Genomic DNA, 14,353 nt, shown 5'->3' with positions numbered 1-14,353 from the left:
GAAGACTGGTGTTAGAGCAATTATTGTTCTAAATTGTTTTGGAGGATTTGGCGAAAGAGTGTGTGAAAAGCAGTAGCGTCAAAGAACAAGCATGCTTTGGCTATTGAGGTAGCTCATGTGACTGTGCATATACCTATGCACAGCAGACATTATAAAATAATTCAAAGAGCCTTGACTGATCAGCCAGCCTTTAGAGATCAAGGCTTCTGTGCATAATTTCTCAAAACAAAGCCATCTTCCTGGCACAAATTTCCTTTATCAATTTTGTTTGAGCTAGCTAAATAAACACATTACAAATATTCCATTATCTTTCACTGTCTGTACTAGCATCACAGCATTTTCACTACCGAGATAAACATTTATAAAAGTGGATCTTTGCATTAGCCTATTATCATCAGCTTTTAATAAAACAGATAACTGTCAACCAGTGGGAATATGATGGACCTACACAATCAGGCAGACAAGTCAATTTTTTTCAGTAGTTGCCCTTGTTATGTTCTTGTCTCACAATAAATGTGAGATTATTTATCCTTCAATAAATCAAAGTTAATCTAGTTTACAATACCATGGAGAAGAGCCCATACAGATATGTGTTGCTGAATGGGTAACTTGGGGTACATTTACATCAAGCTTAGCTTCTGCTAACTTTCTGCTGCACCCGTGCCAGCAGCTTACCTCATAGCTGTCTGTGGAGGGTTGCCCTGAATCCAGAGATCTGCGATGAGAGTATGATTCTGTCAGACATACCACTGTCTTCCAGTCTATCTCATTACCCATTATGTCTAGGTATCTAGCAACAGCTAGTAAAAGCCTGCCTTTCCCTTGTTATGAGATAGATAGTTGTATAATAAATGGTTTCCAAACTGCATACTGCAGAAGTTGTCTAAGGAAGTTATAACCAATGTGAATCTGTAGTACCAAAACCTTCTCAGCAAAAAGGACCGAGTTCATGTTGTAATTATTATTATTAACAAGACTTAAGCCTTTCTAAATCTACCCAGGAATGGGTTTGCACTTCAACAGGACCTTTGCATATCAAAGACTAATATCGTAACACATGGCATGGGAAATCAGAAGATGATACTTTGACTAATTAACAAATTAAAATTTACATTTCACATCCACTGATTCACCTACTCTCACTAGGCCTTCAATAAGACTGAGCAGCATGTAAGGGAAAACTTCACCCTGAAAACATTTGCCATGTTCAGTAAGATGCCTAGAGGACATGGTCTGTCCTGTCACTGCTTTACTCCTCACCTTTGGCTGAGTGTAACACAGAAAAGATGCCTAGGTTAAAATAAATAACAAGTGGATATGAAGGCATGTTAGAACCTTACACATCTATAGTTCTTTCTCCATGTCCAGTAACTGGCATTTTAGGTGTGGTCCTCCCACAAAGCTTATCAGAGGTCAAGAGCAATTTTGGTATAGCTGTGTGCTCCACTCCCTGGGGCAGCAGTCTGTATTTGGGTGTATGAAATTGCTCCTGGAGTGCCATACTCTTCCCTCTTCATGGTAGTCTCTGTACCATGCAGTAGTAGTAGTACAAGAAAACAAGGAAATTCTTATGGCAGTGCTCTGCTCAAACCTGTGAAGGGTTTGGGGGGGGTATTGGTAGGAAGTGAGGAGGGAAGGGGGCATCAAGAGCGGGATTTTAGGCTGGGTTTGGGGAGACTATGGAAAACTACATTCAAAAGTACAATCAAAGAGGTGACATGAAGAAATTCTATTACCTGCAGGGTTTAAAACTGCATTGCATAAAGTAGTAGAGAAAAATAACACAGCATTTAATTCTGTCCTGGGAGTGGGATGGTCTAGATTAGTTTTTCCTAATCTCTTTGGAACGTAACCGTGCATTACAATGGAGCCTAACATTGGGAAACTCTCCCCATTCATCTACTTCTGACAAAGAGGAGATAATCGTGGAAGTGGAGCAGGCTCCTACTGCCAGACTGAAACACACAGTGAGATGCTCTGACAGATCACTTCAATCATCACAAATTCCTGTCTCCAGCTGAAAGAGTTGGTGTCCCTCAGAAATTCACCTTAATTAACCAGGGTTTTATTACTGACATGATAAGTATATAGCTCACTGTGTAATCAAAGCTCTTTGACAATTCTCTGACTGCACTGCAGAAAACTTTAAAACAGTGATACTCAGTAATCAGTGAGAAAACCACTGGTGCATGTACCATTTACCATCAGATTTCAGTTCTGCTGTGCTACTACCAAAATTCTAGAAGACATATAGAAAAATACATTTATCACTCCTTTCCCTGCTGTCCCTTGCAGCCCAAGAAGATGCTAAAAACTGCCTGTGTTTCTCTGGGGAGGAGATGACAGTTACTGATGCTGTGATCGCTTCATCTATTTTTGCTGATGTACTAGTCAGTGCTACAATTTGGTTTTACTAATTGATTCCTCCTACAAAAAAACAGCTGATGAACACCCATTTTAAAAAGTATGCCTAAATAGGGTTGATCTGCCACTTTTTTAAGACTGCAGCTACTTTTGATTACTTAAAATAACAATAAGCATCTTAGTCACTCAGTTGCCTTAGGTAACACTGTATAACACTTGCATGTTCTTTCACTATTCCTTATTGTAACCATAAGTATCTGAGGAAAAATTAATTTGTTATTCATATTTTGGGCTCTTTCTGTATCTCTCAGTACTTCTGTCTCTCCATGCAATGGTAGAAGACAGCTTGTATTAGCCATGGCTGGAAATGGTTTTGTGTGATGTCTAGTCCTTTTCTTCACCCTAATTTTGGCTGCTGTGAAGTCAGGAATGATGAAATAAATAAAGTTGCTTATATATGAGAGTTTTCCCATGCAAATTTATTCAACAATTACAAAAGGAACTTCTTTTCTGAAAACTCAGTTGGAGTTGTACTGTGGCAAAACTTTAAAAATTAAAGGGTAATAGCTAGAACTGTGTTTTAACAGCAAGGTACATATTGTTGTCCCATCCTGTAAGGAAACTGAGGGACTCAGACTTTCAAAGAAGTCCTAAAGCATTTGGGAAAGTACTGTGGAAAGCAATGTTTTAATTGTAAGGGAAATACAAGACGGTTTGGTGTGAGCAAAGCTGGACTAGCACCTTAGCTGCCTTAAACAGAAGGATGTCCATGTCCGTGGTGAGAGGAGTCCCGTTTCCTGCTAAGGGGTAACTTGTACGTAGGTGAGTAGTTGTAAGCTGGTAAACTCAACTGCCTTGGGAAAGTGTCTGTGAGAATTCAAGGGGTCAGGAGGTGCAGAAAGATGCTTGTGGAGGTGAGGAAAGGGTGAAGAGCTATAACCTTTTTTCTAGCAGAGGATTCAGTGATTGATAGCTCCACCAGACTGCAGCACACATCTGCACTGTCTCTCTCCCACATTTTGCTCTTTCTTTGGCCTCCACAGTCTTTGATGGTGTATCCACTACATATTTTATATTTGCAAGTTTCCTGATCTTACCTTACAAAGCAACTTTGCAAAGTGAAAAAAATGCAAACCTTTTATAAAAGAGTAAACTGTGTGTGTGCGCGTGTGTATGTGGGGAGGGGTGGGAATAATATGCTATTCTTCATAAATATTTCGTATCTCTTTATGTATCTCTCTATAAAGATATGAGATTAAGTAGGCACTGGGTAGAATAAGATTAGCTTTCATCTCCTGGCCAAATTCCATTTTAGGTAATTACATTCTTCCTGAATAAATATCTTTATGATTTCGATTGGGTACAGTCTATTTCCTATCTCAAATTGCTTTGTCGTATGTAATGTGAGCTCCTGTACTCTCTCCCAGAAATGGATGTGCTCTGCTAACAAATGAAATGATCACTGTATGATCACTGGTGAGTAGTTACACAGTAAAGTCAACAAAATGTTCTTAAATTCCTTTTGGAAAAGGTACTATACAGCCATAAATCTATAGTGTTTATCAGTAGTATTGAGCAGAGGCAATACATTGTGGGGATTTCTTTGAGAAGACATGTGGGGAAGAAGAGAGTTTGGTACTAAGCTAGTGATCTCTGCCTCTTTCACCTTTGGATCAGGGAGCGACATGACATCAGTAGGGATTTGACACTATGAATTACAGAGATACAATTGGGTGATAGCTGGGTGTGGGGAAAAAAGTTGCCATGAAGTTGCTATACTTTCAGCAGTAGATGTATATATCAGTTAAATTCTTTGGAAGAAGGAATCTGTGCAGGTGACTTGATAGCTCTTGTGCGCAAAGCTGAATACTGAGACAGCTGCCAGTTGTTAAGGACAAGCTTGGGCAGTTAGAGGTAGGTATAGGCCAAAAAAACAGGATATGTGTGATTTAACTGATCGAACTTGACTTCGTGTTTCACAAATAGTGATAAGAATGGCTGTGGGAGCAGACATTTGCATCAGCAGCTCATCTTGTGCCCATTAAGTGTCTCAGCAGACTAGGCAACCGCTCTACAACACAATGTGGCTTGTATAGAGTACAAAAGCAAAGTCTTTAAAGATACCTCTACACCTGTAAACAATTTGGGTTGGAGATAATTATCTGGCCCTCAGACCATCTGGTAGAGTGTGAGTTTCAATGCTCTTCAGCAATGCTCCCTGGCATAGCAAATGCCCACAACTGAACCAAGATAAGGACCACAGGTCCAAGCCATGCTTAGGATGTGCTAACTACTCACTGGCACAAATAGTCATATGCTGATGTCCCAACCCAAGCTCTGGTACTGTCTGGTTCCCTGGCAGAGAAGCAAGCATAGCTCCTGGAGAGCTCTGCCAGCCTCCTGCTTCCTGCTGCCTGGATAAGGGCAAGCCTGGGCAACACTTCCAGACATCAGTTAAGGACCGAGAGATGGGATTCCCTGCAAAAGGCACAGAACAGAGAAGGATTAGAGCCACAGTAACGGTGATGAATTACAGCCAACACCGAAAGGCTGCATAAGGGCATGTAAGCCTTCATGGGTGTCAGCCTCTTTTCCCATGTAACAAGTGACAGGATGAGAGGAAACAGCCTGAAGTTGCTCCAGGGGAGGTTTAGATTGGATATTAGCAAAAATTTCTTCACCAAAAGGGTTATGAAGCATTGGAACAGGCTGCCCAGGGAAGTGGTGGAGTCACCATCCCTGGAGGTATTTAAAAGACGTGTAGATGTGGCATTTAGGGACATTTAGTGGTGGACTTGACAGTGTTAGGTTTATGGTTGGAATCAATGATCTTAAAGTTCTTTTCCAACCTAAATGATTCTATGATTTAACACAAACAGGCCCAAGGAGTGACATAAGCACCCATGGGTGACTCCTGCTGCCCCGGAGTCTCTCACTCCCTGGCCTGGTCCTGACCTATGCCAGCTCACTCACAGTCTTCACCTGGGAAAGCTCAGTCCCTCCTGCATGGTACGGACCAGACCTCCCTCCTCCAAAAGTCCTCCAGCACCATCTTTATGCGCTTTGCAGACTGCATGCCATCATACCACATCTCAGGGTGTGCAGCTCTGCACCTGAGTTTCCTGCTATGCAAATACCCCTCGAGTGAGCCACAGTGTAGGCACTATATGATTCATGACATTTTTGAGCACAAAAATCCACAGGAAAGTAATGATTATTTCCAGTAATTAGTACCACTGAGAAGACCCAGGGTGATAACAGTGTGGATACATGAGTGTGAGCTGCTTGGAGTCATCAATCATCCTGCTTGTTCAGTACAGTCCTAATCAGAGTGCCAAATGTCTGAGATACAAGAATGCAAGAAGTCACTCTTTAAGGGGTACTAACTTCTTGATAATACCTCCAGTGTTAGGAGCTACTCATTTGCTATACTTTTCTGAATATTTGGCCAACTGTGTGCAATGGGCCCAAGAGCATAATCATTTCATGTGCAGATAGAAAATGTGGCTTATTATTCATGTGCCTTTATTTCTGTACCAAAGCAAAACTGAGAGCACCACCCCCCTGTAGGGTGACCCTTCCTCTGTACATAGCAGGTCTCAAGGTCTGCCATGTCTCACTTCATAAATGGGAATGGGAGCGACATACACACCACACACTCAATGCAATTTCCAGAGCAAACATATCTTAAAAAGTAAGTTTAAAATCTGAATTGCCTGGAACTGGCCTAAGAGATCAAGAACAGACTACCTCAAGCACTAAACACATGCATCTGGCTTTAAAACTTCATGAGACTGCCTTATTTGTAACATTTAAAAGGTAACAAAATTCTTCTTGTGTTCACCTGGGGTTTAGAAGCGTATGAGCCACCGTTTCATTCTTTAGTCTGTGCAACAATGGAGATTAGAAATCTACTTTCCATATACAATGCAATCTGACGTAATAACGTCCATACACCAGTGCTAGGGCAAAATTCTGTACAGAGAACTATGCATAAGAAAATAAAAAGAGAAGAATAAGATCTGGGCAAGCACATGTGATACAACCCAGTTATTTCCAGGCTCAGGATTAATTACCTCATACAGTCTCCAACTCCAGGTTCTGGAGTTGCAGATGATGATGATAAAGTCTCAAGAGGCCCAAAGTCTCTTTGGTGCTGTATTTTGCTTATGCTGTGCAATAACAGCAACAATATTCACACTTCCAAGGTGCCTGGAAAGCTCTTCGTAGTGTTCAGCAACCAACTGGATTTATGAGCAGCCAACAAAGCCAGCATGATTCAGCAACCACTTTTTTCCAGCTTCTCTTTTTTATAAAGAAAATGCTGCCTATAGTATAATTTTAAACTACATCTCTTAATTATAGGTTAAAATTAAGTATTTGGGGTTTGCACTATATTGTACTCTTAGTCCAAGCTCCTGCTATTCTCTCTTCTAGAGTTTCTTTTCTCCTTGTTATGCTTATGAATAAAATAAACTGAGAATAAGCTTTCAAGCTGTTATTTTACACAATGGTCAATCGAGTGTGACAGTTCTTGCAGGCCATTTGAAATTACTTGGCACTGGGCCTCTGTCTTCACAATATATTTGTTTTTTAAAAAATGTCCTACTTTAAGTGGTTGCAGAGTAAACTGGGTCTCTTACTTATCAGTATATCCTGGATAATCTTACAATGTTTTAAATAGCCAGGGAAGAATCATCATATTGAACAACTATTTATGTTGCACATCGCAATTAACTATCTATCTGCTTGGTAAGAAATAAATTACTTTCTGTATATAATTTATTTCAGTTGTAGCATAAAGTCAAACATAAGTATTAATATTAAAATTATTAAAAGGATCCCATAGAGGTCCTGACCCCATCAGTAGTCTTACAGTGGCAATAAGCAATATTACATTCCTTGTGCTCTGCCTACCTAGGCAGAAAATGAAATCCTTTCAGCATTTATCATTTCTCATTTTAATGATAAATGCAGCTTGTTCAAAAGCCATTGAACATCTACATTATCTACACCAGCTCAAGAAGCAATCTTTGGCCTTCAGAGCTAGCCCCTTACATAGTGGATGGCCCTATCCACATAGCAGAGCATCCACCCTGGATGTCCTCTGGGCAGAGGGCCTTAAAACATTGCTGTGATTTTCTGTGATTTTTGAATTCCAAGAACTTGAAAAAATATGAGGGTATTGTCACAGCCTGGGAAAATGGAGCGCTTCATGCCATGATGCTGAGAGTATGTGGCACATGGAGTAAGGCACAGCCTGATAGAAATTAGGGGTGCACGAAGCTACCAGGACAGGACATATGGGAAGATCTTGTGTGGGCTCCATCATTGTGAACTGCCCCCAAGCCATCCCTGGCTTTGTCTCATATGGTATTAGGGAATGTAGAAACTCACCCAAAAGGAGAGCCTTGGACTGAAATGCCAGTCACACGGTGTAGAGAATCAGGGAACAGGATCCGGCAGTGAGCTGGGGAGTTATTTGGCAGGAACTATGCACCCAACATTTCTCTTTGCTCAGCTGGCAGATCGCAAGGCAGCAAAATAATGCCTTGATGACAAGATGAAGCCTTGATGACAAAAATGAGTTTCTTTCCTGAGACCTCAGTAGGGTTGAACCAGTCTAAATCAGTGCAGTACATTAGAACCTCCAAGATATTCACAAATATTTTATGATTTGACTTTCTAGGATATTCAGAAGAGACTATGAACTAAATATTTTCTGAATGCAGAAAGTATCATGTGAATGTGGAAGAAAGAAGAATTTGCTTGGCTGGGAATGGCCACATTGCTGCCCATGTGCTTGGTAAAGGGGATGAAGCAGTGGTTTGTGAGCATCTTCTCACATAGGTGTGCTCCAGGTGACCAGCTCAGCTGCCAAGTGAGAACATCTACATAGAGAAAAAAGTGCTTCTGTACCAATTATTTTGAACTTCATTTCTTTTTAAGTGTGTCTGAAGTTGGAAATCACATGCAGACATCAAGTGCCAAGCAAGCTCTGAAGCAGAGTTCACAGTGCTGGAAAGCATCTTTTGTAAAGATGTTCTCATCTGCAGCTTCTACTATGCTAAATGCAAAAGGTAAAAAGATTACTTTGCTGTAATCTTAAAAGAAAAAGAAAATTTTTCTCTGCCTGTTCCTGGCTGAGGACCGATACCATTTGCAGTTGTAATCTCAAGTGAAGGGCTGTTTGAAGAGCCTGGAAGTCTGAAGGAGACACAGCCTCCTTATGTGGTGCAAATTCAGGTCCCAAGTGTCTGCCTTTGCCCGGGTGCCAAAGCCTTCTGGGTCCAACCACTGAGCATTGCTGGTCCTCAGCCCTCTTGCCCACAGCCTATGCACAGAGTGAGGAGGTAGCAGACAGCTTAGACGGAGGCCCAGCAGAGTCAGGGCAGACATGAGCATTGCCAATGGCTCTGTCAGACCTGAGCTGGCAGTGTAGCATTTGCAAACTGATGTTTCTCAAATGACTCTGATTTTGAACAATTTTTTCAATAATCCATGTCCAGGGCATGAATAAAAAACATTTTTCCCTCCCCCCACTGAAATAGTCTCTTACAGAACTCTGTTCCTACAACTGAGTTAAAATTTCCCTTCCCACTACTTGCCTTTACTCACAGCAATACATTATTTAATAATACTCCAGAAAGTAGGCTGGATGCATGACTTGGCAGGAAACAGAGCACAACTGGATGATTCCCATCCTTTTTCTCCAGGGAAAAATTCTACTTTTTGTAAAACCATCAAGTGATGTCCTAGAGCCATCCAGTGATGTCCAGGTGAGGCTGGGGGACAGGATCCTCTCTTTTAGCTTGAAAGTCTGAAGACCTTATGGAGAGCCGCACAAATTCACAGCATGGTGGATTTTAAGGGTTAGTGAAAAACTATTCCGTCACTAAAATAAACCCAGCTGATGTTCAGCAGGTAGTGACAACCAATCAGTCGGGGGGGGGGGGGCGGAATTCAAGGAGAAAGAATACGATAAATAAAGTTAATTGTTTCCACTTTCCTCCAGTGTTTGCAGAAGGCTCTGCAGCTGTTACTATGTTGATGACATTGTTAATAGAAGTGCATTTCTATAAAAGTGCTCTTAATAGAGTTATTAGTGCAGTGTTTGCCTATCTGTGTACTGGTGTCTGATAGAGTAAGCCATGAGCTGACTGGGGAACTGATCCTTACCACAGATGAGAGCATGTGTTGAACCTCCAGCACCAGAGTATGAAGGACCTGGGAGCATCTGGGGACAAACAGATTTATTGTGTATGTGGATGAGAGTTTAGAAAGTCTACGGTGGTGTTGCTTCCATCCAGGACAGCAGGAGGCGTGAAGATGGAGATCCCTCTGGCAGCCTCCATGCCGAATCCATCTCCATTGCGTCCCAGTGACTTACCTGGACCCAGGCATGGGTAAGTACCTCCAGTCATTTTGGCACAGGAGTCCTGCATGTATTACCCTCCTGTTCTCAATTGCATTGTAACAATTGCCGGTCATTTTAATTGTGTTATGACTTCAAATCAGGAGAACAGCTTGATTTTGTTTCATTTCACCTTTTCAATGGGTGGGGTGAATAGTTAGGTATTCCTGATGCAATTGGTGCTTCATGCAAATGTCACTGCTCTGTAATTGTGATAATTACAATGCAGAAGGCGGCATTGGAAGCTCCCCTGAGACAAAAATAATCTTTATAATAGCATGTACAGGAGGAAAACTTCCTCTTGTTTGTTTTATAGAGCAGTAGCTAGAGAAATAAGTTTTGGAAATAGGAAATTTAACAGCACAGCAAATCAAAGGGCTTATAAAAATTTATCAACAGAATTATTTAAAAAAAGGAGGAACCAAATCATAATATAATACTGCTTCAAGCTGTGTCTTCTATCAGACACCTTTTGTTTGCTTTTAAACTTAATATCAGTGTTAATTGGTATAGCTCCGTTAAATTCACGTATGCCAACCTGCAGGGAGATAGCAGTCAGGAAAATCCTGTGGCTTTGATCATTTAACCTTGGTCTCACTGCAGTGAATTGGTTTTACCCCCACTAGCAAAAGGGATCAGCATTTTGCCAAGCCAGGTACTCCATCACTATTAGTTAGTGGCTGCTCCACTGAGCCCATCTGTGTCTATCAAACACAGAGCTCATCACACTGCTTCCATTTCCATCTTCTCTAAGCATCCTTTCTGCAAATGCAATAAATACTTTGTGTTTTACAAGCTCGAGAAGTGGGCCCATGTGAACCTCATGAGGTTCAACAAGGCCAGGTGCAAGGTCCTGCACATGGGTCGGGGCAACCTCTGGTATCAATACAGGCTGGGGGATGAAGGGATTGAGAGCAGCCCTTGGAGGTACTGGTGGATGACCCAGCTGGACATGACCTGGCAATGTGCGCTCGCAGCCCAGAAAGCCAACCGTATCCTGGGCTGCATCAGAAGCAGCGTGGCCAGCAGGTTGAGGGAGGGGATTCTGCCCCTCTGCTCCGCTCTGGTGAGACCCCACCTGCAGTACTGCGTTCAGCTCTGGGGTCCTCAGCAGAGGAAGGACATGGACCTGTTGGAGCGAGTCCAGAGGAGGCCCATGAAGATCATCAGGGGGTTGGAGCACCTCTCCTATGAAGACAGGCTGAGAGAGAGAGTTGGGGTTGTTCAGCCTGGAGAAGAGAAGACTCTGGGGAGACCTTATTGCAGCCTTCCAGTATATAAAGGGGGCTTATAAGAAAGATGGGGACAAACTTTTCAGCAGAGCTTATTGCAATAGGACAAGGGGTAATGGTTTCAAACTAAAAGAGGGTAGATTTAGACTAGATATAAGGAAGAAATTTTTTTCAAAGAGGGTGAAACACTGGCACATGTTGTCCAGAGAGGTGGTCGATGCCCCATCCCTGGAAATATTCAAGGTCAGGCTGGACAGGGCTCTGAGCAATCTGATCTAGTTGAAGATGTCCCTGCTCACTGCAGGGGGATTGGACTAGATGATCTTTAAAGGTCTCTTCCAACCCAAACTGTCCTATGACTCTACCTCTCAGGCTGTCTCAGGTGCAACTCTTACTCTGTCTTCAGATAACCCCAGTTGCAGCTAATTATACCTGTCACTAATGAAATAGTACCTGTTACTAAAATGTCATGTTAACATTAAGGGACCAGCAACATAAAACTTCTCCAAAAAAATCTAAGTTAGAGACTGACACTGGAAAATGATGACTCTAGATTTGTCTAAAGATTGCAGAGCTGGTCCAGACCCCTGGTTCACTCCTGCAAATGTACTGTTTCTAGGTCACGGTGTAGACAGCATGTGTATTTACTATGTAGGAGGCTTCATTGGGACAAAAACAACACTGCAAAGGTAGTAACAACAATACCATTTTTTCATATGTGAGCACAGGCACCATCTTATATCACCTGAATGGGGCTAAAATCATCTTACTGTTGAACAGGAATTGGTAACAAAAGTTTTAAAGTTGGGACAGCCAATTGGTATTTATCAGTTTGGTCTTTCTCTGGGTTTTTTTTGTATTTTAATGAAATTTTAATGAAATATTGGTAAAAAAAAATAAAAATTAAATGGCTGTTTTAAATATAACTCATTCAGTCAAAAAATCTGCCCTTTTTAAAGTAACTAGAAAACAGTAAAGCTAAAGATGCCTGCCATGCTTGAATTTAGGATGGGAATTTAAACAGTTGCAGCTTGACTCTTCCACTGTGATATGTAAAAGACAATGGCCTTATTCTGATTTCTGCTCCCATTTTCTGCATTTACTTGGCTGGCTTTAAGTTATTTATAACTTTTAAAAAGCTGTTTAAAATGTGCTTAATAGCTGGACTAAAGTAGTTTGATCATTGTTAAACTGTTTTAAAGAAGTGACATGTGATTATTTTTGACAGAACCTTGGCACTTAACCAACCTCAAAAGCTAATTATTGCTTCATATGCTCTTCCGTGGGGAAAGTCTTTCCTTAATAGAAGAAAGGGAGTAGAATTGGGGAGTTTACATACGCACAAGGAAGCAAGATGCATAGTAATCAATTTTAATAAAAGTGGAAGACTTCCTTTAACTTCCTGACAGCCTTCAGAAAGCAAAATTAGGAACACTGTACTTCCTTCACCTGCCTTACCTATTGAGACCACAAGCTTTTTTGGGGGGCGGGGCAGAGTATCACTTACCACATGCAGTTTCAGCATCCAGCAAAGGAGCACTCCTGGAGCGATTATTACAAAACCATCTGCTAACCGGGCTCAAAGGGGCACAGGGATGGGACCTGGACCTTCACAGTTCTCAAAACTAACCTGAAAAGAAGTCTCATGTATATATGCAGTCTTTTTTATTCATTCAGACTCTTTGTACAAGCACTTGAGATGGTTATTTTCCCTTTTCCCTTCCCTTTTCCCTTCCCTTTTCCCTTCCCTTTTCCCTTCCCTTTTCCCTTCCCATTTCACAGTTCATCGTCTAAACATCTTCACCTCAAGCCTGGCTCAGCTCTTTAAATCCATGATACAACCTGCTTAGAGCTAGAGCATAGGAGGGGAAATAGCCGGGCTTCACTTCAAAGAATTGCAAAAGGAGAAATTCTTATGCATTTCAGGGCAAAACAAGGTAAAAGAGATACCTGAGCAGGTGCTGTGCACCGCTGAGTACACACCAGCAGCCTGGCTGCCAAATCGTATTGTCTATGGAGAAAAAACATGTTCCATACATACATTGCCCATGCAATGTCAAAGGGGGAGCATCAAGAATGTCCATTTGAAGTGATATGAACTTCCAGAAATCAATTTCAGAAGAACTAAAGATCCTGATACAAGATAATAATGGTAGAGGTGGAAGATCAGTTAGGAGCATTCAAAATGAAAATGAAATCCCTGTCAAGGAACAGCAGAGCTAATTAGCCAGCAAGGTCCTCAATTTGAGAGAGAAAAGACCATTAGACCTGGCCTTGAAGAACTGTGGAGGCTCCCAGGAAGCTTTTGATATACGTGAGTAATTACACTGCATCTAGCAGCAAGGTTTAATACCCAAATATGAATTAGCACTTTTAAAATATATAATTAAACTACTGTTTTTAAACACAGCTAATGCCCTTTTTTGTATAGCAAAAAAAGTTTTAATTAATTAAAGAAACTCACTTTGTCAGGAAAAAAATAGACTGTGAAGTTGACACACGGGGATATCCTGTTTTGTTAATTAGAGTGTTTATGTACAAAGCAAGTAAGGAGGGAAAACAGTTTGCTTAGATTTTGTTTCCCTTAGATATTATTGTGAACAAAGAAAATCCACAGATTGAATTTATATTTTTTTGTCCTCAACTTACAATTATTAAAGATTAGGATGATAAAATGAATGGCTTTCCCTGTGTTCCCCCAACCTGGGGCATGGTCCACTACTTGTCATCTTCTATTTGTACAAACCTCCAGCCCAGCATCCCTCAATGGCCAATACACCACTTCAGCTCTTTCCAAAAACTCTCTTATTTTGTTTTCAAGACAATTTCATTCATACTCTAAACCTTATTATTCAGCTAATACTAATATGAAGACAGTGTTCCTACTGGAAAATTAAAGAAACTCAAAGAGAGTTCAGCCACACATGAGGTACATTGCAGGATTTCCATGTTGATCAGAAATGTTTTTCACTCTCTTACCACCTCTGCACAGGATTTGGAATTATTTTAGCTAATTTCCAGACATCAGGACCTCTCTATATGTAAAAAAACACCGACTATTTCAGTGGTTCACACAGTTCATCTGTTGCTGATGGAAATCCAACGTACTTCTCAAAAGGGAGCTATCTGCAGGGACTCCCCTCCTGCTAATGGCTAGAGGGAAGTAAATGGTGCTGGTGATAATCTGTCTGCTCTAATTCTTCTCAGAGCATCATTATAGATCACAGTTTGGCTTTCAGTGAGAAAACGGTGAAGCACGAACACCAAAGCATGCTTCAGGCAGAGCTGGGGCTCTAATATCATGTAATTTCACAACCGTTTTCCACACCAGTAGTAGTTTATT

Source organism: Buteo buteo, chromosome 17, assembly GCF_964188355.1.
Source record: "Buteo buteo chromosome 17, bButBut1.hap1.1, whole genome shotgun sequence".
NCBI lineage: Eukaryota > Metazoa > Chordata > Aves > Accipitriformes > Accipitridae > Buteo > Buteo buteo.
This window is presented reverse-complemented; position numbering follows the sequence as displayed.